The following is a 27,852-nucleotide window of genomic DNA, read 5'->3' on the forward strand; positions in this document are numbered from 1 at the left end:
TAGTATTTGCACACACTGATTTTTGTCCCCACAGGCAGAAAGGTAAGCAGGGTATATTTTAATACCATTGTCCCGGTGACCAGTCATTCCTAAATCTCTTCTAACCTTGTTTTTCTATTTCTTATCACCCCATGCAATGTGCCTAATTGCAGATTTTACAGGACACCTGTACAGGCAGTAATGGTAGCAAAAACAAGTTGACCAAACCGGTCAAACGACTCCAAATTTAGAACCTTGCAACGATGCGGAACATACGAACGACAATAGCACAGAGTGCGGCAGCTTGATACACTGCTCATATGTGTCGCACGTTGAGACCTTTGCTGCCATTGATACCTGGTGACAACTTGCTTTTCATATGAGCTCTGTACTCCTTGCATCTGCCCATATTTATATTTTGACGTATTGAGAGTAGGGTGATCAATCAAGGGTGTGTGAAGGGATTTGCTTGGAAGTTGTGTAGCTCCGTCCGTAGTAGAGCGAGTCGGACATTGCATCAGTGATGCCGTTTCCAGATTGAGGTTAGGACTTTATTCACGGAAGGTTAGGAGAAACGTTTGGTGGCTGCATTTTCTCTTTCTCATTAAACGGTGTTCCTTGATACTTTACGATGGCCAGCACTAGAGGTGGGCTCATGAGTTGTCCAGTCTCCTTCCTGAAGTTAGTTCATCTCCCTGTTGCATCAGCTAGGAAGGAGTGGAGGGTTTGTATCCAGCACACATTCCATGGGGATTGGACAGGTCCCCCCTAGTCATGGTTAAGTATGACTGAGGGGTACAGCTGCCATCTGTAGGAGAACTGGTCCATGTAATGTTCATAAGTAGTTTAGTGTCCGATTTTAAAATATTGTATCACACACTTCTTTAAATGTTACCATCAACGTACCTACATATTAAAGCGGATGTGAAGTTACAATAGTGAATACACCCTTCAGTGAAGTCAACAACCGGTTCTCATAAACCTAGGTGTGTATGTGCTTCTTAAATGAATGCTAAAAGTAGAATTGTGTGTTCAAGGGAGGACTGTTCCAAACCTGGGAACCAGCATGGAAATTCAAGATCGGCTGTGAGGGCGGATACTTAAACGGCAAAGCCTGGAATGAAGGCAACATGTTGCCTTTAGGCAAGCAGCAAACCTGGCTTTGTGAATCCCCCGATATATATTGTAATGCGAAATAATATTGTGCCAGCAAGCCTTTGCCCCAAGATCATGGTAATTGACTACTTATGCTGCAAGATGAGGGTAAACTACATAGAGGCGACTAGAAATGGGGGAGGGGGGGGGGGGGGGGGGGAAGAGGTTATTGAGGAAGTGAAATGGGCCCAAAAGCAAGGTTTCATACAATGTGTTTTTATTTTTCACATTACTGGATGACGGGCAAGATTCTTTTGACCAGCCTTAAGCAATCCACTACTGTTGAATGTAACTGGTTAGTTGATTGCTTGAGGCCTGCACTGAATATTGCTTGCACATGAAACTACCATGGGCATCCAGTGGTCCTAACAGGGGATCTAAGGCACAGGCCCGTGGACTCCTCCATGTGACAAGGACACTAGAATGACTCTAACCATGTTGCAGATGTCTGCATCTTGTGTGCCATACCTCACTCGACTTACATAGGGTATGGCTGAAAATTGTGAAATGAATGGTAAGTACAATCGTCACACAAATTCTGGAGGAGAGTCACGGATCCGAGTCATAGGAGACTCACTTGAGCACGAACAAGCAGTGTCGCCTTAGGCACCATAAAGGGACTATAGTCCTCCTCCCCTGTGACCGGGGGGACTCTTGGGCTGTATCTTGTCCCAACAGTCTAGCACTCTGATTTTGAGGGGGAAGAGGGGTAAAAATGCATGTGGTGCATGGTCTTACGACCTGTGGGCAGAAATTGCACAACCCGGTCTAGAGTGCACAAAACGGAGGCAGGATGTCCCCTCAGACTGTGAGGTTCTTTCCTCCCAGCATTATGTTCCTGTAAATATCTTCTTTGGGCATTGGGTAGAAGCCCAGCCTCCAGTTTCATTTTACTGACCGAGTTTGCTGTCAAGAAGTAGATTGCAGTAATAAATTCTTTCCTATAGATAAGCGTATTAGGATTAAGATAAGGTCATGGAAATTTAAGTGAGTGAAATGTGGCTTTCCACGCATGTCCTTATCTTATCCTGCTCTGCTGTTTTGCTTTATTGCACACGCTCCTGTTCAGGACTGTGCTCCATTGGACGTGTGTATTCAGCACAGTTTATAAACAGCTTGCTCTGGTCACTGGATTTGACAGCCGTGTGTGCTGTCCAATCTTGTTCTAACTGTGCCACCCTCTGCTAGAATAGGTGCACTGTACGGTGAAATCTGAGCCGTAGGGTTTGGGGCCAGAGGGCGTGGAATGACCAATTTTGGTATAGTCCACAATGGAGAATTTCACATTTTCGTAAAATTCTATTGCGGTCACTTGAGGATCCCATTTCCTACTGTAACACTGAGAGCAGCCGTAATCCTTCGCATGATTGACTTTTAAAATATACTCACAATGGTTGGCTTAGATGCATGTTGCAGGAGATTTGGTCTTGTGTCTCTAAGGTCAGGAACTTAACCACAAAACCAGTGTAACATTCTGGCTTTGGCCCTTGATCAACAACCATTGGCAATAGGTCTGCTTTAAAGCTTTGTTGTATTATAATGTGAAGTATTACCATTTAATAGTGACTACTGATTTGCACGGCGAACACGCCACGGCCTGGAGAGCCGAAGGGTTCTACCTAATACTGCCAGATGGGGCAGCTCTTCTAAAAGAAACTCCATTACATTTGGAAGCATATTTAGCTTTCCGGACACAAGACTAATCCGTCTACTTCTCCAGGAGCAGAACTTATAGGAACCCCTTCTGGGTTGGAAGTATCACCGGAACTAAGACTACTTGAAACTGACCTCAGCCCTGAAGAAGTCACGGAGTAATCACCTGTAACAGCGACGAACACGTGTTGCCTAAGAAGGCTTAAAGATCTTGAATTAAAGACACCTGAAAATATAAAGACCAGCATCATTGTGATATTTTATGTATTTCCTTTTGAATGTGTGCAGAGGATTTGTGTGTATATATAGCATAAGTGGTCTGCTGGCCACACACGTGGGGATCTGGTGGTTTTTCCCTACCTTATGCACCATGCAAGATTACCTGCCATAACTGATTTGTACTTGTGATAGACCTTAGAGCACCATTTTGCCTATTGCTGACCACCGATTGTATAACTATGTATTGTGTAGAAGAAAAAAAACTGTAGAATAATAACGGTGTGGGTTAAAAGGCAGGTCACAGTTGCATTGTCAAGCCAGACCTTAACATCCTTGTAGTTTAATGACTTCCCTCCTCCCATCTCTGCTGTCAGAGAAGCACCGTAAATTATCTAGTTATCCAAGATGCATTGCAATGCTATGCATGTGACCCTGAAAGTTCAAGCTCAGTCAGCTGAGTAAATTAACACAAGGACAACTGCTGTGTGGAGGAGAAGCACTTTTCTTTTGGGAAGCATACAATGTCTGCTCAATCAAAATGTATACTCCTGGCTGGCTTCCTTGTGGGCGGAGCCAAAGTTCCCTCTCTTGTGATACATACCTGTCTGGCGACAGCTGCACTGATCATAAAAAGGTGAACTCCAAGTATAGTCTGTGCAAGGAGTGAACAGCAAGACAAAATGAATTATGTTAAGTACTTGATAAATCTGTAGTAATCAGAAGCGCGTAAGGGGCAAGTGAACACAGAAGAATATAATCCATGAGGCATTACACCCAAGTTCTCTCCACTTTATATTTCCGTTTTCAGACATCTCTTAAACTTAAAAATAAGGATTTAAACAACTGAACAGAACTCTCCCAAGCCTCTTGCTACTAGATTATAGAAAGGCTAAAAGCTTGATGAACAAAATACTCAAGGTTGAGTCGTATTAGCTGAGGCGGTTGCAAATTATGCTGCTAAATGTACTAGTAGCTTTACAGAACATGCGGTGAAGTACAAATGACCAGCCCTGTTAATCATGGATCAAATGAGTAATGGAAATTCACATGTAAGAAAAGTTTAAGGGCTCACTTAACAGAGATGTTGAAGTCCTCCTATAGGTATACGTCCGATTGGAGTAAACACTTTGTATAGGGATAATGAAAACCTCACCAGGAGTAATCCTGGCATTCTTGCACTGTCGCCGGTTCCCTTGGGTATTTTTATGCCTTCAAATTTCCCTTGGGTATTTTTATGCCTTCAAATTCTTTGCCTATGGACATATACAAGCACGTTTCGGTTTTTGGGAGTGGAATTTTTATCTTGAATCTGAGTCTCTGTAAAATGTAAATAATGTACAGCCGCAGGTTTTTCCATCCTAACTTTTTTGCTCCATTAACATGAGCTTTTTAATTCTGTGGTGTTATGGGTCCTCCCCAGCATTATTACTGGTGACCGCTTTATTGATGGTGACCTGAAAGATGTGGGGTATTTTTAACGCTCCAAAGTTAAACTCCAAAGCAAATAATCGAGGGTCGTCTTTAGTGCGCACTCAAGTAGTGACCAGTGGTTTGGAAAGGTGGCCCTTGCTGTAAAGGGTAGGCCATTTCTGTACCCAGGGGAAATAGATGCATTATCAGGAATAAGACATTTGGGTTTCGCCTCCTGATTAAACACATTAACACCCTATATTGTAAAAATGAAATGATCAGGACAGCAGTGAACTGCTGAGTAAACCGTGAAACCTCCTTCCAGAGCGGAGTAGGGTAAAGCTTTAGAAGGGAAACATTTGAGAATGGTCTGGTTTAATGAATGGAACATGGCAACAACCCTGTCCTCTTTGATGTGATCTGTACTTAAAACAAGTAAATAAAAAATGATCCGGACAATGGAAAGTTACTTTATGTTGAAAACAGAAGAGGTCATGAGGTGGTTTTTGAGATTAGTGCTACATGTGGTTTTACTAAAAGAGTGCATCTTGAGATGGAAAATTCAAGGTGAGCTGGTGTGATGTGACCTGTTAAGTGGGCGGTAAAAGCCATTCAGCATGCTGGTTTCAAGCTGCCAGTTACTGCAATCAAAGGGTTCACTGCCTGTTCACAGCCTCCAGTTCTAGATGCCTGGAATCCATGCCAGGTTACTTTTTTTAGAGTATCCATAAATTACATTTCCATAAAGTGAATCTTAGGGAACTAATTTTCATATTCTTTAGAGGGCCTGAAAACATGTTTTGAATATCTTTGCTTCCCTTTTCCCCGCCCCTCCCAGGTGTGCCTTTGACACACTTGAACTAATGGAAGTCAATAGCATTCCATTCGTTGTAGGTCTTATTTATTTATTTATTTATTTTTTTACTGTTAACTAGTATTTGTGCTTTTGGAATAAGCTTTCAAGTGGTAGAGGACAGAATTTGATTTTAACTCCTGAGTCCATAAACGGGTTGTGTAGCAAATTCTACTGCTTTTTTTAATCTTCGAGGTAAAGGCAAATATGGGTAGGTTTTGATAGATAAACTGGGTAGTCATGTTAATTGTTGCCCCAGGTGGTGGTGGTGTCAGTAATGAATTTACTCTTTCACTACCTGACCTTGCTGATCACTATAGATATGTGCATTGAGTTGTTTAATGGTCCTTGTCATGCCATTAGTCATTTGATTTCTGTTAAGTTGGTTGTATTATTGTATGCATTTCTTGCATGTGCGTTTTGAGGCTTTAAAATTTCGGGTACCTTAAGAGCGATGGTTGCATTATTCATTCTAGAGAGTCCTAAAAACTTTCTTTGTGTACTTGACGTTCAGTATGGAATATGTTACTTCCTGTTCTGAGACTTTTTATTCAAGATAATCTCAAAGTAATTGTACAGTGGTTTACTGAAACGTGACAAGTTATTATAGAAGACTGTCTGTTATTCCAGCACATATTAATTAATTTACATCGACTTGCAAATAAGGGATTTTGGTTTCCAAATTTATCAAACTCTTGCGTTAAGCTTTGTCTATCGACAGAATACCAGTTTTTATATTTTTGCCATACACCAATTATGACCTATATGCATCGAATTTCAAACTTCATCTTAAAGTCCCTGTAGCCTTGTATAGATAAAACACATTACGTTTTTCTCATTGGTTTTCCATTACTTAAGATATTGATTGGGGGAATGGCCTAGCCTTGTAGTAGTTCACCTCTTGCATATAGCATTACTGTGACCTTTCCAAAGATTGCTCCAGGATTTCCTGTGACCCGATACACCTCTTCAAATGTTCGCATATGCAGCAACTTTGTCTGCCCATCTTCCTGTGACTTGAGTTAGTACGGCTCGGTTAAATCCCAAGTTAACCAACTTTCAGATTTGTGATCTACCTCACAATTCTCTTTTCTTAGTTGTGACTGTTGGTTGGCTGCTTGCACCATGTTAACCCTGTTGTAAGCATGCTTCTGTAATTTAATCTTTAAATTTGTTAGCACAAATGAGTAATTCTTGGATGTAAACTTTATCCCTGTGCGCACCTCATTCGATAAACAGATGAGCTCTAAACCTTTTCATAGCGGCACCCAAACCAGCACCTTACTTTGAAAATGATAGTTGGGAAGTTACTGGCCACCTTCCTTCCTTGGAATCTCACTTTTCTTAGCCAGAATAATATACAGCCAATCCTAGTAGTTGAATTAGTTAAATCCTAGATGGTCCCAAATATTTCAACCCCTCACATTATTTATCCTCTCACACTTAATTAAACATTTTTACAAACCTTGCCCCCCCCCCCCCAAAGGTGAATAATTTGTGCAAATCTATAGCCGTTCTCGTCTTAACATGTATTTATAATGCGCACATTCATCCCTTGGGGCCTCTTGGTGCTGTGTACCAGATGTTTGTTATCCAACTCGGTGCTACTCCTATTCTCTGTCTCGAAAGGCTGATGAGTGGACCTGTTGAGATCTGAATCAGTGACCATAAGACCAACGCAGATTTATAGATGTATTGTAAATTTATATAGTGTGGACATGGCCCATAGGCATCAGAGTGCTATACAATAAAGCAGAAGGTTTCAATAATAAATGGAAGATAAACATGTAACATCAATGGTGGAAAGAAACCCTGGGTTAGCCTCCCTGGGAGGTATAGTGCTTCATTCATTTTCAATGTAAAACATAGCAGTGACAAACGGGTGGTACAAAATGATTGCTTTACAAAAAAGAAGAATGTATCAATAACAAATAGGAAAAATACAATCACATTCAAAGTGGAGAGAACCAGGAATGGCCTCCCTGTGAGGTAGATGACTTCATTCATTTATTGTAAGATCTAGCCGTGACCAGCAGGTGGGATAGTGCTGCAAGCTGTACAACCATTCGTGCTGATTGAGATTGGCCTGCTCTTAGAGGTTGCATTAGAGGGTAGGAGCGGGTTAGGCAAGGTTCCCTTCCAAGAGAAGGGCTTGGAGTTTTTATTTTTTTTAGGTGACATACGTGGTCAGGCGGGGGCTCAGCAGGAGAGTTCCATATTCTTGTGGCGCTTTCAGAGAAGGATTGTCTCATATATACCCTTTATGCTTGAAGCAGGAGGTTTGAGGAGGAGCAATTTAGGGTTTCGTGAGTCACGTCTGGTTCCTGAGATTTTCAGTTTCTCTGCAAGGTACAAGAGTTGAGGAGTGCATTGCTTTGAGTGATGCAGGCAGTTTTAAAGTGAGCTCTCGCTTCTATGGAGAGCCATTGAAGAAAGTGTCGAATGGGGGCAATGTAACTGAAATTCTTGAGTCCTGTCATGCAGCGGGCTGTATGTGGGACTTGGGTAAACTTTGGGAAAGCCAGAAAGGAGCACAATTCCATAGTAGAGTCTAGAGAGCACACATGCCTGGCCAACTATTCAGGGTTGTGTGCAGGGATGAGGTTCCTGATTCTCCAAAGGAGCCTTAGTTGGAAACCGGTACTCTTAGCCACCAAGGAGATATGGAGGTTCAGACATCGGAGTGTGAATCCCAGAAATTTGGCATTCTGAATGATGGAAGGGCTGCCGTCCATCGTCCATTTTACAATTTGGGAGCGGTTAGTTAGGTAAGAGGTGAACCATTTAAGGACTACACCAATACCCATTCAATGCTTCAGGGTGTTTAGTAGCATCTGGTGATTGACTGTGTCGAACGCCGCAGAGTTCGAGGAGCACAAATAGACCGAAATTGCCCATGTCCAGGATATGGAGGGTGTTGTCCACAATCTGTAGAACTGGCGTCTCAGTGCGGTGGCCCTCATGGAATCTGGATTGAAAGGAGTCAAGAAGGTTATTGTCCTGGATGTGGGATGACCGTTAGGAGGCTAGGCAACTTTCAATCACCTTGCCAAGGAGAGACCGGGTGGATACAGGGCAGAAGTTGTTTGTCGTCCGAACCAAAGAAGTTTTCTTGTTCAGTTTAAGAGACGAACAATGTGGCCCTTTTTTATTTCATTTATCCTTTTTTTTTTTTTTTTTTTTTTTTAGACCATCTGGGAACAGACCATGGTCAAATGATGAGTTGAACAACAGTCCCCTGCACATGCTAAGTGTATCAATGAATAACTGTGTGACAAAAGCTTGAGTCTCTGCTGGAACATGCGCCTCAGTTTATTCACAACAGCCTTAGTGAACACTTGTTTCGTCGTGCTTACAGTTGTGCGCAGCGACTTCTTCAGGGCTGTACTCCTTGCTTGTAGATCCTTAAATCCGGTTGTATTTCCGTCCCGAATGGGATTCAATATGGACCAATGTTTGACACAGTTAAGACTGCACATATCTTGTGTCCAATAATAATCACTCCTATTCACAATATATTTAGCCTGGATGTGTTTCTCAATGAGGAGTCCTTTAAACAAGGATTTAGTAATCGTGCAAGTTTATTCAGGCATGAATAAATAAAATCCGTGGTGCATTGTACCCACTCGCTGCAGGTTGTGAAGCGCATGTTCTAGCAAAGGCTCAAGCTTTTGTCGCACTGTTATTAATCAATTGATACACTGTTAGCGTGTGCAGGGAACTGTTCTGTTTCACCATTAGACATCCACACGTTTGGGACGAGGGTGGCTCTTCATACCCTTATGCACTGCATTCCTCACTCAGTACTAGAGTAGATTTACCTGTGTATTGCCCAGGAGCATCCATACCGTATAGAACCACCTACCAAGAAGTTTCATTCAAATGATGAGTTAACCAGGATTGTGCAATGGGGAGAAGCAGTTTGGCTAGGGATTTACTGATGAGCCTGGAATGGCATCGCAAAGATGGTTGGAGGGTTTTACCATTGTACGTAGTCTGAAACTGGGAATAAAGGACCATGTTTGTAATGCATTGCAAGGCAGTACCTCTTCAACTATGTTGTGGACTTTAGAAGGAAGGGTGGAATAGAGATGTTCATACCTTTGAGGAGAGGTGATCTTGAGCTGATCGGGCCAAGAGTGGCACCTCTGCAGCGTGTTGCTTTCTGGCAGTGCTGGTGGAAGAGAGTGGGAGAATGCTGATGCTGTTTGTGGTACAGTTCGGCCAGATTTCAGTGAGGCTCAGGATGCCAATGTTGTGTTCCGTGATCTTGTCGGTGTTTAACTGCACAGTGGCAGTTGTGTTATATGCAAGTAAGGGAGGGACTGGCATGTTTTGTGTTCAGTTTACCCAAGAGGAAGGGTGGTGGTAGGGATCAGGTTGTAGGATAAGTTGTGATTTTGGGTGAGGATGGGATACGGTACGAGATAATGGTGGGGAATAGGGAGGCCGTTTTGTTTGACTGCAGGACTGAATGATGGAAGCATTTTTGTCGTCTCACCAACCCCCCCCTTCCCCCCCAAAATAAACTCTGCCCGCCTTGTCTCGCCCCCCCCCCCCCCTCCCCCCCTCCCTTGGGGAGTTATCGGGCAGTGACTTATGGGAGGTGTGAAGTTTGAAGGAGGCAGGGTGGTTTTGTGCAAAAAGTGGGGGGGGTGGTTTGTGGACTCGTTGAAGGAGCTGGGTGTGGAGGGGAGTAGGTGTTTGGATCGTGCTGGAGTGTTTGGTGGATGGAAGATTGAAGCTGGGTAGTCGATGGGTACATAACAGTAATGGGGATAATGAGAGGTGTTTGAGTTGGGTGAAGGTGTTTGGAGTGGAAGAGAGGATGGAGTAGAGGAGTGAAGTGTTAAATGGTAGGGGCCCATGAGGGAGGAGGAGGAGGAGAGCGACTAGAAGGGTTGGCGATTGTTGATGGGTGTGGAGTGTAGAAATCGGAGTTGTGCAGTGTTAAATGTTAGGTAAAGATGAGAAAGGGGTGGGCAATCAGAATGGATTGGATGTGAACTAGCTAAGAGGGGTTTGAGATAGGAAAGATATTGTCAACAAACGTTAGGATTTTCTCTTCCATGTAATATGATTTTCCCATAGTCGAACATGGAAATTGCGAGACTACTTGGCAGGCCAACGGGGAGGTAATTTTTCATTTTTCCTGCAAATGGGATGTTAGACCGGCAGAATGCACGAAACGTCTTTTGTAAGGAAATTACCTATGCGCTTGTGTGTGTGCATGTCTGTTTTAAGGGCATCATTCCACATGTAGTGGTATTGGTCTCCAAAAAGGGATTCTGGGAAGTCTCAAGATTGTGTGTTAAGTTTTTTCTTTCAAGCATTTCAAGAGTTTTGGAGGATATGAGATCTTGAAAGCGTTGACACCTGTCTTGGCAATGTGGTTTGAGGGAGTTGCGGTTTCAGGTGATGTTGCCATGATTATATGGGGTGTGGATAAGGAGGTAAGAGGGTCAAATCAGAGGAACAATTTAAAATGCGAACTGCAGTTGCCTTAATTATCTCTGGGTAATTGTTAATGTAAATGAAGATGGAAATATCAGCTTGAGATGGCTGTGCGCTAGTGATGGATTAAAAAGTGTTGATCCCAGCTAAATGGGAGTGTGCATGGCAAAATGCGTGGTTTTGCTGTATGTGTAGAAAAGTGGTGGCTAATAATCCTGTGGTTGATAGGAGTGATTAAGTGTGTCCCTCTCATGGTCACCGGATTGCTGTAGGTTGTGTGGTCCCCTGGCTGGCTAAGACAGATGGAAGCTGAATCCACTAAGGCAGGAACAGAGTCAAGCGATGAAGCCAGTCCCACATTAAGAGAAAGTAGAAAATATCAGATTGTGGTTCCCGAGATCATGAGTGGATGCAGTAGTCCATTGAGCCGCCAGACCTGATCTTGAGCCCAACACCTTTACATTGACAATAGCCAACGATGTCATGCTGTCCTACTGTGTGAAGGAATAATTCTAGGCTTATAGAGCAGATTGCTTTTCTTTTTTTTCCCAGGCCGGGGACTCTCCCAAAAAGTCTCAGCATGTCCAGTACCAACAGTTTTCTGTACCTAATCTGTTTGTGCATGTTCCTATTCCAATTTGTTTGTGGTACAAGTTACCTCTTGGCCATTATCCTACTGTCTTTAGGACACAATTTCATATTAGTTTTTTCTGCATATGTACTGACCTACTCAATTTTTAATTACATTTACTCTAAACACAGTTTTGTAATTTCCCCAAAATCTGTGCTAGCCCCGAACATGATTAAAATATTTCTATAAAGCAGTATTGCCTTTCCATCCAGTTTTGGCAGGAGGTAGGATGGGGAAACTGCAAGAGGCTGGGATTGGCATAAGGTTGCCGGATCCCTAACACCCGGCAAAGCAGACTGGTAAAGCCAAGACACCCCCATGCCTTGGTTAGATCTCAATTGTCAAAGAGCGCTTTGCTTTATTGGCATCTGACATTGTGCTTGTATGAACTTCCTTTAACATAAAAGCCTTTGTACCCCACTGTTTGTTAACTTGATGCAAAATGTTGCCTCTGTACATGGTCAAATGCTGGACAAACTCACTTTCCCTGCACCTCGTGTTATTGATTAGCAGTTGATCCAGTAGTCCTCCCTGACCCATAGTCTAGTTCTTTAGTATGAACACTGCCTGCTATTTATGTAGCGGTGTCTTCTCCTGGGCGCAGTTTTCCTTAAACTAATTTGTCTGGTAACTTTCCAGAAAATCAATTCAAGAGACTAGACTGTGTGGTTCAGGCTTGCTTTGTGTCACAAACTAAAAATGGGACATTATCGGGTATCCTTTTCAGAAATCAAGCCATACATAACTTGTCCCTGGTATTTTATGAACATTTAAAAAAAATGCTTTCTGTTAACACCATGCTAGACTGCCATAGACCTACACTTGTGCCTATGCTATAATGAATGCCTCCACCCCTAGTACCACGCTCTGTTTGTCGGCCTTTTCAAAACCATAGATACTCTTCATCTTAAGGTGCTTTTTGGTACTTCCTGATGTTTTTAAGCCGTACTATATGATCTTGCTAGACCTGGAGACTGCCTAGGTAGACCTCCATTGCTTGTCGAATTTGAAAATGGTTGGCCAAAAATCAAGAGACACAAAGAAGCTTTTGACAAACCTGCACTTCAGCTACACCTCAAACTGCCAATGGAAGGATCCAAAAAGCATTTTTTACAGGGGTGGGAATATTGCAGATGCCCAAATGTTACAGTTACAGAATAGAAGGGGGAGGTAGTGGTGTGGACTGGGTGGAGACGGGTCTCTTAGGGCTCACCTATGACAGTTAAGGTTGGGCTTTATTTGTACTTTTATGGGCTTCTGTGAGGCAAAAAGGCCTCTCTAAAGCCAGTTGAATTGCACTGTTCTAAGATATGGTGTGTGCGCAAACCAAGCAGGTTTTCTGTGGCTTAGTCGCTTCTTGGAACTACTCGAACCACATGTTTTTAACCGTGCCTAAACTTTACCACAGTTCTCTACACTGCATTTAGCTGTGGGGGGTTTTGTGTAGTCTACCAACTTATCAGTTTTCCATGCCTGGAAGAGATTCGTGTTATTTTTTAATTTGCAGTATTGCTCTTTTTCAGTTCTGTTGATACGTGCAAGCTTTGCTGCCAATAAACCATGCCCATTCCACAACATCATTTAAAATGGAGGGCGGGCGTGCGGTGCCATTATGTGTCTGGTTTCTGGATCTTACCCACCGCAGTGGTCCTGCGCCCGGGGTCTCGCTCCCAGTGCCCTGGTAAACCAAGCTATTTGCTAATTGATGTTTGTGACCGAACTGGGATTGAGTAGATTGAAATTGCGTCACTTCAGAGTGTCTTTCGTCGCATAATTTCAAAGGGGAGTAACCAGCTACACATTTACCAATCTGACACAGAACTGACGGGTGCAATAACGGGGTTTCTTTAAACTCCTTTTTACTGCATCCTGTGGGAACAAGATGGCGACCTACTATTTACCTTTCGGGGACATCTTCTTAGATCTCATTTGACGAAGTTGTACATGCAGCATCTATTCAGTGTTCTTTTGCATGGAACTGAATTACCATCTGCTTTTAACATGTTTCTATCATTTTGTTCTGTACTTCTTACTCGCTGCTATAAATCCACGGCCTCACTCAGCAGGTCCACGCAGAGGACTCCATCAAAATGGCGCATTTCTGCAAAGTCCACAATTGACATGAACGCGGCTCATCAGTGAGCAGCATCGGTCGCTATAGACTTTGCGTAAAGGAAACTGAGTTCGCGAGGTGTATCTTAACGCATTGCCTCCTTATTGATTGATGGAGGTACAAGTAGACGTGTTAACTTGTTTTCTGACCAAGAATGGCGACTATTCGAAGCTTGGAGGGCATTCGATCTTGTTTGATAAATGCAAGTTGGCTATTGAGTTTCTGATTTACACTTTGCAAAAAAAAAAAGCTGCTAAGTTGTATTCTGCTATTTTTGATTTACACTTGTGTATTTTTTAACTGATAAATTCTATCCTTCCATTTTGCTGTTCATAACCCTCTTGCTGAGAGGTTGGGGCTTGTGGTCCACAAGTGGTCAGCATGAAATAGTTTCTTTGAAAGACTCAGGGGCCAGAGGTTTCTGTTATATTTGCTGCACTTTGATTCACCTGTCCAACATACCCCAGAGCAGGGTGATTTATAAGAATTGTCCGCTCCACTGACCATGTGTTTTACCTAAACCTCGGTGGGTGCATTAGTTAACCGATAATGAATGTTCCAGAGACCTACCTTGCGATGCATTTTATAGGCCTACGATTAGTCATTGCAACTGAACTGACATTTCAGCGTTCCTCTGTCTGGTGCCAACCGCAAAAGGGCTTGCAAACAGGAAGTAATGGTGAACGATTACATAGCCCAACAGCACTTACTTTATCGACCTCAAAAGGATGAAAGTCTGAGCTGGACCTGTAAAGACTCCAACTTTTAACCACTTTGCAACCTGCTGAACTCTGACGAGTTTCGAAATGTATTACCAAATGCAAATTAAAAGGGAACATCTGTCACAACCTAGCATGAAACCATTTATTGGGCGAAGTCGCAAACTATATTGGTGCTAATAGGAGGTTGGTTTGGCCTGCTTGCAGTCTCCACAGTCTTTTTGTGTGGGATTAGTGTAGGGTACGTGAAGTGTCCCAAGTCCTCTTCACTGCTGTGCGGCCAAACCCTAGTGCCCTCTGGCTGGGAGAGCTGGGATTTAATATCCAAGAAGAAAGTGTTGGCATGCGTACTAAAATGTATGGCATGTTGAATCGAGATTACTAAAAGGATTCGGGGGAATTCCGTTGGTTCAGTGAAGAGTAAAGGCTAAAGATGAGACCAGAGCAGGAATAAAAACCGCACCATGCTCAGTTGCTCTTGTACCTTGGCTCTGGCTGAGATGGATTCCGAGACACGCACTCATGGACCGTAAGTCCACGTACAGATCCCAGGCTGCCCCACACGAACAACAGCAGCTGGTTCTCTATTCCCCAGCAGTCCCTTCTGAAGTGAAGTCATCATAAATGCATGTGAATGGGATGTATGTGTTGAGTACCTAGATATGAGAGATTAACTGTTGCTGAAATAATTAGTCTAAATGTATGAATTTTGCTGTAAAGCAGATTATGTCTCCTTTGTTGTGAATACTGATTGTCTTGAAGTATCAAACGGGAGCATGTGTTTTTTTTGTTTGTTTTTTTAACCTATTTCATTGTTCACATACTTGAGGGTTTGTGTGTCTTCTGCTTTGGTGGGCGGGGTGGGCGACTTGGTCTGAACATTTTCAATGTGAAAGTTCATTTTCTCTTCCATAAGGGAGTAAATGAGCCATAGGTTTCTTTTACGTATGGACCCACTGGAAGTGTCGGCTGAGGGGCAGTAGCGAGGATGCACAGAAAGGCCATCAACAATTGTACATTGTTGCATTTATACTTTTTATTGAAAGCAGTGATGCATGCATAGCAGCAGGAGGGAAACAAGTGGAAGACAGAGGGATGCTTTCCTATAGAAAATCTTCTACTTCATCTTGCAAACCTCAGGGTAGATAAAAACAGGATTTGATGGGTTAAAAGATAGGAGATTCATGGAACTTGCGAATGTGCATCCTGTGTAGGTTTGTCCTTTCCTTGCAGCTGTCGGAACATGTGTAAGAGGGAACAATGGTACCGGAATTCATTCTGTGAGAGAGGATGTGCAAGGACCTGATGCACACCGCTTCTCTCTGACTGGCATCCGGAGGGGTGCTGCTTCGTGAAGATCCTCTCGTACCTTCTCTCGCCTTGTTCTGGTGTACTGGGTGCACTTGTATCAGATGCTTGTCCCGTTAACTTCAGGGCAACTAGAAGACTCCTCATGCAGTGTAAGAGCCCTACAGAGGCCACATCATGCATATTTGTCAAGAGACCAGCCGTAATGGTATTCCCTGGTCCAGGTACCCTAGAGTTGATCCCAGGGGTTCCGCTGCATGAACCGATATCATGCGCAGCATTCCATTTGCAGGTATGCACCCTCTAGTATAGACTGTTGGTCAGTGTTGGGAATCAAACACTACCAAGTCTGGGCTTTTATGACTTGATCCCGCAACTTTTATATACAGGGAACTGGCACCTTCCTTTGAGGGCTATGATGCAAACTGGTGGCGTCTGTGGACTGGCGCTTGCAGATTGGCATACAAAGAGGCATTCTGCTGAAAGTCTGTGTTATGCTTGATCAGAAACTGGGTGGTTACATAATGGCAGTAACTGGATAGATGGTGTTCTATAGCTGGAGCAGTACTCTTAGGTGGGCTAGCTGTATGAAAGCCAATTAAAAATACATGTCTGTTGGATTCCATCCCAGCTCATCTAGTTAAGCAAGTCTTCTCTGACCCAACCCACGGTTGTTCAACCGCTGGCGAATCAGTGAAAGAACCTTTTCAATTTTGAAACCAAGACCTATCTCGCTGTAAAAAGAATTAAAAAATAAATAAATAAATAAAATCTTTAGACTTCTGCGCTGCCAGCTGTATATTACTCTTGATCTGGGCAATATTGTGGGACGGCTAGATCTGTTTCAAGGCTGTCTTGAATCCAGATCTGAAAATTCCCTTAATGTCCTATTCATGTAGGGCTCCATCTATATTTGGAGTACATTTGACTTTAAAAAAAAAAAAAAAAAGGTTGTCATTCTTAAATCCTAGAACTACTTAAATTTGGCAACTGTTGCAGATTTACCGGGGTACGCATATCCATAGCCTCTTCCGGGTACAGTAATAAACAGAAGTGTGACCTGGTGGTGCATTTGCACTCTTTCTTTTCACCGTACTGCAAATATTTTCCCTCAGGGGAAACATCTACACATTTTTGTGAAGGGGGTGTTCCCTTCTTAATGCCACCCTAAAAAAATTACTCCTCCTTTTTTAAGGAGCGGGTATTTCTGGGTGGTGAACTACCAGCAGAATGGTGGGGGATACCTACAAACATGTCGGCTATCAGCGTGCACCAAATATTGTTGGTGGACTTGTCCTGGTATGGCCTCAGACGTAGATCTGCACACATTTCTTTGATTTTAGTAGATTTTCGAATAAGAGCAAATCCGATTTGCAAGGGTGAAATCATTCCTAATTCTGTAAATTCAAAGTGTTTTTTTTGGTGTTTTTTTTGCCTCCGTAGATTACTTTTTTTTGGTAGACTTTTGCACAAGCAAATTGATAAAGCATCAGTGCTTTCGAGTCAAAATAGTGCGTTACCTCTTGCATGTTCCTACTCCTAAATTCTAACTTGACCCTTCCTTGCTCTGTTAGCTAAGCGTTTTTTCCCTTTGTGTTTAAATGCATATTCTCCACTCACCAGTTTAATTCTGTACTACGTGTGTGGACTTGTATTTGTTATTTATGCCCTCGGTGTCCCAGCGTGTTTCCACCATAAAAGTACAACATAAAATGTGTAAGTTCTGTATGTTACCAACAGGCAAATTGACGGCAGAATTCCCTGGAGGGTGGGGGTGGATCATGGTCTGATGTGGTTTAGCCAGAATATTTTCATCATGCCTCCCGTCATTCTGTCTTGTTATCCCCTTTAGACCGGCATCCTCAAAGTTAATAAACCTTATTTACACTAGAAGCAGTACCGAATCTATTTCCAGCCGTAAAATAACCACAAGCCAATAAATAGAAGATTACCCCTCCTGCATTGCGCGAGTTGGTGTCGCCCAGTGAAGTTCCAGCTTCAGTGTCAACATGAGGGTTGTTGACAGAATTATCACTGCTTCCTGGAGACCTTCTGCTCACAATGAAACCAGGTCCTTATCACTGTTTGGTGTTCTACCGCTTAAATCCTCTGTGCTGCTGATTGCTGCTGCTAATTGATCTCTCATCACTGCACTTCCCTGTTCCCTTGGATCAACCTGGGGTTTCCTCGCCTCCTGCCCGTGGCCTTCGCGCAACCTCTGTAAAACTGTACCTATGAAAGGGTTTGTTTTCATCCATCTCCTTTTTATTCTTTTTATTTTAATGTATTTAATTTATTCTATTTTTCTGCCTCTGGACTTTGTCATTGATATTTTACACTTTTATTCTTTAGAGAGTTCTGCTTTTACGTTGCGTTTTTTTATTTTTAATATATATATATATATATATATATATATATATATATATATATATATATATATATATATATATATATATATATATATATATATATATATATATATATATATTTTTTTTTTTTTTTTTTTTTTTTTTAAAGATGGTGTTTCATTTGAAAGGATGAGAGCTTGCTGACTTGTTGGAAGTATAGAAAGTTTTCATTAGGCAAGCATAGTTCATTCACTAAGGTTCCTGCTTTTCCTACCCTTCTGCTCCAGATGTAATTATGCTTCAAACTTCAATTTCTCTAAGGTGTTAAAACAAAAACTTTGCAGGTATCCCAAAATAACCTATCTTAGAATTTGTCATCACTTCTGCTCTGGTGCCCTGCTGGCTTTGGGTGACGTCTCGGATTTGTCTCCAGGCTTCTCCCAATAGTCTGAAATTTCTGAAACCAGGCCTATCTCTCGGAAATCTTTCTTAGTTTTGTTTTGCTCCTATCCGGATTCAGTTTTGTCGTGAAGGGGTAAAGAGTAATCCATCCCTTCTGTCTCCCATCTGTCGAAATGTAATTTCTGGAGGGGTTATTCAACCAAACCTATTTAGATTCTACAAACTAGATTGCTGAAAAAAATGATCGCTTTTATATTGGAATAGTCACACTTTAATTCGGACTATAAAGTCTTCGAGCACATGTCGCAAGAGGTGGTATGACCCAACAGAGGGGGGAGTGGTGGTAGGATGCATTTTTCTGACCCTGGTGAGTAAAATCACCTGGGTGCTATATCGTGTGATTTTATGATCGCTGAAATATTAGGCTAGTCACCCTGTTAACTTGAGCTTTAAATTCTGCGGTGGCCACAAGTTAGTGAATGTAAAACTCTAGAGTCGCACCATGTACTTATCACAAACACACGCATCCTCCCTCCCCCTAAAGCACTAGTTGCTCCTTTAAAACACAACATTGACAAGCAAACCTCTTTCCAAATATGTAGAAACATTTTACTATCTGACGCACAACATGGCTCAGTGTTCACCAGTTTAGCAATAACATTTGAAATTAAAATCTGAGAAGTATTGTTTACTTCTGTAGAGATCAGTATGAATTCTTAACATGAGCACATGGGTGCAATCTTGGTAAGTCGATCATGAAACTTTCTGCTGAACGGAGATGGTGATCAGGGAAACGTTTAAAGATGTCTACAGGTGTGATGATGGGAAGAGGTTACCCAACCAATTAGGAACTGTAACTTCGAAAGTTTAATTGTAGCTGGATAAGGCTAAACCGGTTGAGCAGAGAAAATTGGAAATATTGGAAAATATATCACAGGGCGGGTTTTCCCATCGACCACGATGCCCTCTCCCAATTGTTCTCAAGTTGAGCACGTTCGGGACAGTAATAAGAACCATCCCTACTCTGATGCTGGTCTTCTCACTGTTACAGCTGCCGAGCATGAACGTGTAAGGTACTAACCTGGCCTAAACTAACATTCGGTGAAGGGCGTCTTTGGTTCAGAGTTGAGCTCCTATTTTTTTCTGGTTTGGAATCTGTAGTGTGTTTATGTTGGATCTTTAAATTTTTTTGGTTGAATTGATTTCTGTAAGGTCAGCCAACCATCCGTCAACAAAGAGACCCCTTGTCAACGTGGAGTATTCTATGACCTATTTTCTAGTGCCTGGTGCCCGCACAAAATATACTGGCTTTCCTGGCATTAGTGATACAATGGCTACATCATGTAAATGGACTCGCTAAATAATTGTCAAGCTACAAAATGCCTAACTCTGGAAAGTGGTAGCATGCAAGTCCTAAACCTGGCCAGCCTGGACCATATAGCTCCTGCTTTCATATCCCTGCACCGGCTACCAGTGGCTAGATTAAAATCCTTTCGAAGTTCCCTGCATTGCACACTGGGTGATGAATGGACTGGACCAACCATCAATTATGTGTGGAAATTTTTTTTTTTTTTTAAAAAACAAAAAAGATCTTCGTAGCAAAATTTCCCCCACTTCTGAAAATGCCTCCTATTCAAGACCCCCACATCTGAGATACCTGTTTGCAGGTCAGACATGCAAGCTATGGAACCTGCTCTCAAAAAATGAGGGCCACGAAACGGTGATAATTCTGAAGCGCTGGCTTCAGCCCTGGCTTTCCTTAACACTAGGACCCAAATTACCCTTGCGCCACAAACCTGAGTGTTTTGGATATGAATCTTGCAAACCTATTTTGACGCCCCTTTAGTTTTGCAGCACATGCATAAGATGTACACCCTCCCATGTCTGGTCTGGAGCACGCTTTGCTGCCTCCCATCTGTACTTCACATTAATTTATGAAGCCTCAACCACAACCCTTCTCACATCCATTGACTTCAGGTGTTGTATGTGTTCACCAGATGGTGTGAAAGGCTCTCTGGGGCCTAGATAAGAGGTAGGTACATACTATATAACTTATCAAATGCATCTAAATACAATGCCTTCATATTTTGGGATACTTACACTACATTATATTTTAGGAAGCCCCTGAAGTCTGTTGTTTAACATTCACTAGCGACTTGTTCCTCTCTCCACTGACCTGTACACACTTCAGCGCCAAGACGCTGTATGGCATTCGAGCGCTCAATAAGCTTCTTTATACTTATACTTTATGCAGGAGAAGAACCTTACATTATGGCCCTTCAGGTCAGGAGAACAGTGGAAATTGTGAACAGCCACATAAGACTTGCCAGCGAAAGGAACCTCTTTCTTGGAGAGCCACCATTTCTTGACCAGTTTGTGCCAGCTCCCCCTTCCTTTCCTCTCCCCACCTTCCCATTTGAAAGCCTGAGAAAGAGGCATCCACAGCATTTTTCTAATTTGGTATACTGGGGTTATGAATTTTCAAGCTGGTACATCAACTTTATTGGCCTCGTGCTACTACACGACTACAAAACCAGTCTGGTTTTAAATGAATGGCCTTCTAAAGACTCGCTGCTGCACGATCATGGAGGACCTCTTTGCATTAATAGGGCTATGAAAAAAAAATTCCCCTCAAGACTGGTGGGCCAAGCCTACGACTCTAGGGCAAACCCTGCTGCTACCATCTGGCGTGGAAGGACCTGATCCCTGACCAGGAGGTTTGCAAGCAGGGTCGGTTGTTTAAAGCATCCCAAGGAAGTGAACCTCTAGAGGCTAAGCATTTAGTCTGTTTAAAGCACTTGTACGGTCCCACAAATCCACTGTGGATACCAACTATCGTATAGACGATGGGTTGCCTTAATTGAATTTAGAAAGCTCCAACCTTCCCATTAAAATTGTGAATTTAAAAAAAAAAAACAATTTGAGAATTAAATACAAAATGTCCTCATTTTTGCTTTGTTTGTGGTTAAAATCCTCGAAATTGCTTAGGCCAGGGTTTCAGTGGGAGTCCCTGGATTCCAATAATTATTCACCAGGGGTCCCCGGACTTCAGTAATTATTAAAATTGGGGGTCCACAGAAGCCAAAAGCTTAGAACCACTGGCATGCTATACAAGGCTTAAATCCCTCCCACTCCTGGATGCACCAAAGAATAAATTAACCCTTTACAGTCCCAGATTTATTGCACCTGTACTGTAAACGTGTATAGATCTGATCAATAGTTTTTTTAAGTTGAGGTGTGTTTTTTTGTTTTGAGGTCTTGGCCTTTGAGACTGCTTTTGCTGTCACCACACTATTGTTTCCTTCTCCTCCCTCCTCCCTTCCCACAAAAAAACCACGCAGAATATAGATGCATAGAGGGGCTTTTGGTCAGGTGCTTCATTTATTGGTCTGGTGAATGGTTATTCCCATTGTGCTTCTGCCCACCACAGCATAGGGTCCGTACACTTTACCCCTTGGGTCACTTCACTTTGAGTGACTACACAAAGCCTGTGCACTTTGTTCATATCAGATTACGAATAGTTTGTTTTATTGTCAGTGACCAGCTCTTTAAAAGTCTTCTGTAGTACATTTTATTTCTGTAAATTATCTTTAAAGAATAGTCTGTGTATTCCTCTTGCATTTCAGGTACCCAGTTAAATTGTGATTTAGTCCCGTTTCCTTTATAAAGTGTTTGTGACAATGTGACATTTAAGATGCCTATAATTTGAATACTTAGTTGGATGATTTCTTCCTGTTGCCTTCATAACCAGCATTGGCATAGCCAATAGGTCTCGCTTTTGGGACATTTATAAGCATTTAGTTATGTAGCACAATATCCTTAGTGCAACAACATCAACCGTTGCATGGCTAAACACTTATAAGGTCCCCAAGGCGAGACCTATTGGCTATGCCGATGCTTGTTTAGAGTAGGGGCTGCCCCTAGTTCTTAGTCTACATGTATATTCATGTATTCACGTTTTTATAGCACTTACCACTATTTCGGTGTCATTGTGGTGCATTCTCAATGGGGCACCCTCTTCTGCAGAACTGGAAGACCAAGGGCCGATTGTGCGTGAAGCATGCTGGGGTTTTGTTGTGTCAGGTTAGTTGAGAGTAGGTTCAATGTCCAGATCACCAGTGGTGTATTTCACTTAGTGTGAAAGTGAATTGCGTTGGATTTTTAGAGGTCTTTGTAGAGTTGTATGGGTTTGGGTGGGTGGGTGACTTCTGTGCCTCTTTCTGCATTGGGTGGTCTGTTGTACCCTGGTTGCCATAGGGGGACACCACGGGCGGTGCAGAAGCTCTCCACCTATTACCAGCCCCTTCGTCCCACTTCCTAAGTTCACTATATACTTGTGAATACACAGTGTGCAATAGTAATGGATTGTGATTGAACTGTAACACTTCTTACCCCCTTATAACCAATCCACCGCCAGCAACCTAATGCACCAAGGTAAATGTGAGTGCAGCCTTTGTGCCTGAACCCTTCCTTCACACGTAACAACACGAGCACTTTTTAAAAACACAAGTCATCAAATGGTAGCGGTGGTTGGTGAGGGAGAATTTTGTACTCTTTCTACAATGGTGCCTGAGGCTCAGGCCTAGTGCCATCTCAGCCCGGGGTGGTCTTGTCAGGCACGCATTGCTACCATTAGGGGTCCGAGGGAGGGAGGGGTGGGGGAGGGAGTGTCCCCAGGACGCACATGTGAAGCGTCTGCCCTTGCTGAAGTGTTGTTGCGGCACCTGCTTATTCTCTGAGTATCTGATACGGATCCTGGGAGGTGGGGGAGGGGCAGTCGTAGGGGGCGTAGCTGGACAGATCGGCTCACGCTTCGGGGGTTTAAAACCTGCTCTGAAGCGGACACACCATGCAGTTAGCGATGCAGAATTGCAGACTGCTCGAAGTCCTGAAGTGCCTCCGAGCCCTTGAAAGCGGAGAGGTATTCATATGTTGGTCTGATCAGAGTTTTATGGTAATGGATACCCAGTGGATGCAAAGGACCCAGATATTGGCGCTGCATACCCAGTGGATGCAAATGGCGCTGCATACCCGGTGGATGCAAAGGACCCGGATATTGGTGCTGGGTGCTGCATACGAGGCTGTGCTGCACGATAGAACTCAGCCTTTCATCTTCTTCTCAAACTCCGTAAACTGAGTAGCACTAAAATTTCAAAAGTAACACCTGCTATTCACAGCGCCTCAATGTGGCAGGAGTGGTTTAAAAACGTATTTACAAAGTGATCTGTGTCTTGGCATTTAAATGGAAGTTACATTTGTTACTCATGTCAGCGCCACTCATTTTATCGACCGTGAATGGTTAAGAGGATGAGTCTGATTAAAAGTTGCGACTTAGAGGTGTTTGGAGTGGGTGCTTTCCCTCCTTCCCTGTGATATCTGCTGAGGCATCGAGACACGATCCTGTAACCAGCGCGGCCGCGAAAGTTAAAGCGACCGTGCTAATTGAAAAAGAATGTCAGGAATGCAGCTGGCATCCAGCCGCGCTGCTGCTCGCTCCGAGCTCCTTGGGCCAGGGGAGAGAGAAGGCGGGATATGCACCCGCCTTTTGCCAATTGTTCTGTCTTTCTTAGAAAGACGCACGCAAAGGCCAATAGCGTGTGAGCAACAAAAAAAACACGCACATGCATGTGGTCCGAGTTGGAAGTCCTTACTAGAAGCCTCGTAGAGCAGCGCATGCACGCTGGCTCAGGCGACACCGAAAACAAATGGTAAAACGCATGGTGCATCTGAAAGCTTGTTTAATAAAAAATGTAATTAGTAGTATAACTGGCACACCAGAAAATGTCTAAAACCTTATATTTTTATTGCAAGCATATTGTTCCCACATTTAAGTAGTTGTCTTTCTTTTTAGGTTTTGCCTGCACAACACTTGCGCTGTGCTTGTGAAATCTATTATTAATATATATATCTTTAATGGGGCTTACATCCACCCCCTTGCTTTTCATTGGTTCCTGTGCTTGACACTTTTCCTCCGTTTATATTGCTATACCGTTTCCTGTTCTTATTGTGTTTGCCCTTACCATTGTCCCAAAGCCCAAGTACTGCTTACATCCCCTTTTGTGGATTTTTTTTGTTTAGCTGAGTTTAGTTCTCCCTTGGTCTTAACTTTCACTTTGGCCAGTGTCTCTAGTGCAGCAGAGCTATATCGCTCACTTAACACACTCACTACTACATATGCAGAGTTCTTCCTGTTAGTCTGTAAAATGGGACGTTATCTTGTCCTGACCTGCTCCGGACTACAATTCTCATCAGCCCCTGGCTGCACGCTTTTGGCAATCAATGGTTAACTTTCTTCATTCTAGCAATGACTGTTTTCCCGAATATGGCACCTGCAATAGTAGGTATAGCATGGACTTTGAGTGAGGGCGAGTGCTGTCGGCATCCTGTGTTGCTCACCATAATGTACTTTCTTCTCCCTGATTAGAGGGAGCAGCATACATTTTCTTCTGCGTGATGCAAGAGCATTGATCCATAGAGCAAATTGTACGTGAAGACAGTGGAGTCTGGAAAGGCAGAGACTATAATTCCAGAACACATGCTTGTTTCTTTATTTTATATATTGTATCAATCTGCCCCCAACATGGCCGCACTATGCAATCCCGGGAGATTTCTGGTGGTGTAGAGCCGGTAAGACGGTGTGAACTTTGGCATCTTCAACGCAGAACCTGCGAGGTAAACGCACTTTTGAAACGCACACTGCATGTACTCCTCAACCTTCATATGCTCGCTTTGGCTCGTTTTTATCTGTCTTAGGTTCGCGGGCTGTCCTTGTAGAGGCTTTATTGAACTACACATTTTAACAGGGAGCCTTTTTAAATAGTACTGCAGTTTTTCAATACAAAAGAAATGAACATTTGTAGTCCTTTTTTGTTTTTTTTTGTTTTTTGTTTTTTTCTTTCTAAATATTATCGAAAGCTATTAATTCTCTTCCTGTTGGTTCTTCGCCTTGGGGATTTTCAACTTGCGTGTCGCTTAAATTAGAAATGAGTGGACATTGAGAAGTTGCTTGAGAGGTTATTTTTAATTGGCTATTATAGTTTTTGCTATAATTCAGTTAATTGTGTGAGCTCTGTTTTCTGGCAAACAATTTCATGTGCACTGCAGGCGTCAGTGTAAAATTTTGGGTTTTAACCACAATTTCGAAATTGATTCTGAATTGGGGAAAAATATTAATTCCACTGCTGTGTTCATACAGACCAAGTTATGATTCTCAACCAGCAATAATTTTGCATGCTAGTCTAGAAGTGCATGCTTGCTATGGGAGATGCAAAACGTAGAGTCCCAGTGTTGAAGGCAAAAAATTTATTCCGGCCTGGAGGAAGATGTCCGACATTACATGCGGTCGTTTCACAACTGTCACGCAACCAGGGCCCAGCTTTGGCATGGGCAAGCTGGGCCCAGGCTGCCAATATTCCGAGGGGTGCAGCAAGGTAGCAGCTGCCTGACCATGCAAACAACCGCGTGTCCATCCCACTTGGTCTCAATCAGGTCCCATTAAAGACTTGGTAATCAGCCTTTAATCTACCTCCGTTTAATTGTTAGCACTCTATCACCCCTCTGAATTCCTCTCATCTTCACACCACCTGCCGCCAGACCACAACAACCCCCCAGTCCCCCATCAACAAAACATCAAATGTTCTTTCCACCCAGGGCCCCGGTCAATCCGATTTAGGGCCGGTCCTGCATGCAACGCACCTTCTAAATGCACTTACTCCAGTACATATAGCAGTGGTGACAATATGCTATGCACTCTATCTTGCATTATGTAATGTTAGCTAATTTCAATCCTCTTTTATTTTTGTTAATGTATGCATGCTTTGAGACAGAAGTGCTAACACCTCTCAATTGCCAATGTCCATACTACTGAGAAACTGAAGTCTCTGTAAATATGCATAAAATTAACTTGTAATAGTTTGCAAAATAGATTAAAAACGTCTACTGGCACTAAGACGACAATGCTGGGATAGGGCTGGTAATTTTTCATTTTGAGTGGGTTGCACAATTTTAATCAACAGACATTCATGACTTCTGTTGCTGAAATCATATTGTACACCACTCCATTCCATGCTTCTCTACACCACTAACATTTAGCCATGCTGAAAGCAGCCATGCTGGTGTACATCAGGGCTAAACACATTGCATGGCCTGGGAGTGTGGGGTTGTTATGGCATTGTATTTGGTTATAAATCACTAACTTTTAATATTGTTTGCACTTTTTTGTTGTGTGTGTGTGTCGCTGCCCGCATTTCTTGTATGTTGCCTGTGTACCTCCCACATCGCGCAATTTACCCCCGGGTCAACTACCGTTGCGTAGATCCTCTACACCCCCATCGCCCTCACATTCAAACCTGCTTTTCAGGTTTATTTTGGGGTCAGTTTTATATAGCACTAACATCACCCAAAGATACAGGAGTGCTTTATAGTACCACCGCTTATGACTTGTTTATTGAGAGGCAATATATTGTGTAATAACACTTTGAAGTTTCTTTAACTTATATTGCACAACTGCTCACCAGGCAAAAAACAAAAAAAAAAAAAAAATGTATTAGACGAAACCTAATGTATTTGCCAATGCTTGTTTATTTTTGTGGCATATGCTTGCAATAAAAAAATCATGGCACCAGAATGCCAAGGCCAGACCTATTGGCTTTGCCAGTGATTATTCAGTAGGGTACTTTATTTTTTCTCTGTGGAAAACCGTAAACAGCTTATCGTGCCGTACAGCCTGTTTGGCGGGCTGGCTGGGGTACAAGATAAGCAGTACGTGCAGGTCCAGTAGTCGATAAGCTGCAGTCTTGACAGTAAACTCCGTTTTCCTTCACTCTGGTGCAGTCGGTTTGCAGTTGGTGTGCATTCCGAGCAGTGTCTGCGAAGCCCTCATTATTTAGCAGTGGAAAGTACACCCCCTCCGAAGAGAGACGTATCTCTCATCTCTTGAAAGAAGGACTCTGCATAACATTCTGTACCATGACCTAAAACATTTTTCCGTTGTTAGCCACTTTCCCAGGACACACGTGGCGAGGCGTTCTTCTTGTATGAAGTGCCACTTTGGCAGCAGGGATGCTTCGTGGGGGCGTTAGTAAAGTGCAGTGAAGCAAACCATGGCAAAGTCCGTGGGTCGAGCGTTGGCAAACCGATGCAGTAGCAAATCTGCCTTTAATTGCAAGGATTTGCCACAAAAATAAAAGAAACGTCTACACTACCAATTAAAGTAATGGCCCTATGCTTGTAATAAAAATTTTAATTAAAGATCAAATGAACCATTTGGTTGCACATAATTTTAATACAACAGTAGGGTGCTTCCAGGGAGACAGGTGTGCTTAGAACATGTATTTAAACAAAGTTTAAACACACAATTGGCGCTTTAAAAAGGATATAAAGTCGAAAGAAAATAATTTGCCCAGGTAGGGTATTGACCCACGCTTCATTTATAGGAGGATGTGGCCCTTGAGCAGGAAACCGGACTCCAGCATTGATTCTCTTGCACTGTCAGTGAAGTAGGTAGGCTTTCTTCCATGCTGTATACTGTGGTGGGCTGAAGCAACATGTGAATACAAGTAGAAGAGACCAGTTAAAGAAGAGGGCTGTTCGCCCCACCCCCACCCCCA

At 42.9% G+C, this 27,852-nt stretch overlaps 1 protein-coding gene across 1 annotated transcript in view; it reads left to right on the forward strand.

The window, feature by feature from the left end:
* The window catches only part of LOC146821949 (inositol-trisphosphate 3-kinase B-like), a 339,942-nt gene that overhangs the window by 65,607 nt on the left and 246,483 nt on the right, over nt 1-27,852 (forward strand). The gene's annotated exons all lie outside the window — the stretch shown is intronic.

The sequence above is a fragment of the Triturus cristatus genome, chromosome 6 (genome assembly GCF_964204655.1).
Source record: "Triturus cristatus chromosome 6, aTriCri1.1, whole genome shotgun sequence".
In the NCBI taxonomy this organism is placed as follows: domain Eukaryota; kingdom Metazoa; phylum Chordata; class Amphibia; order Caudata; family Salamandridae; genus Triturus; species Triturus cristatus.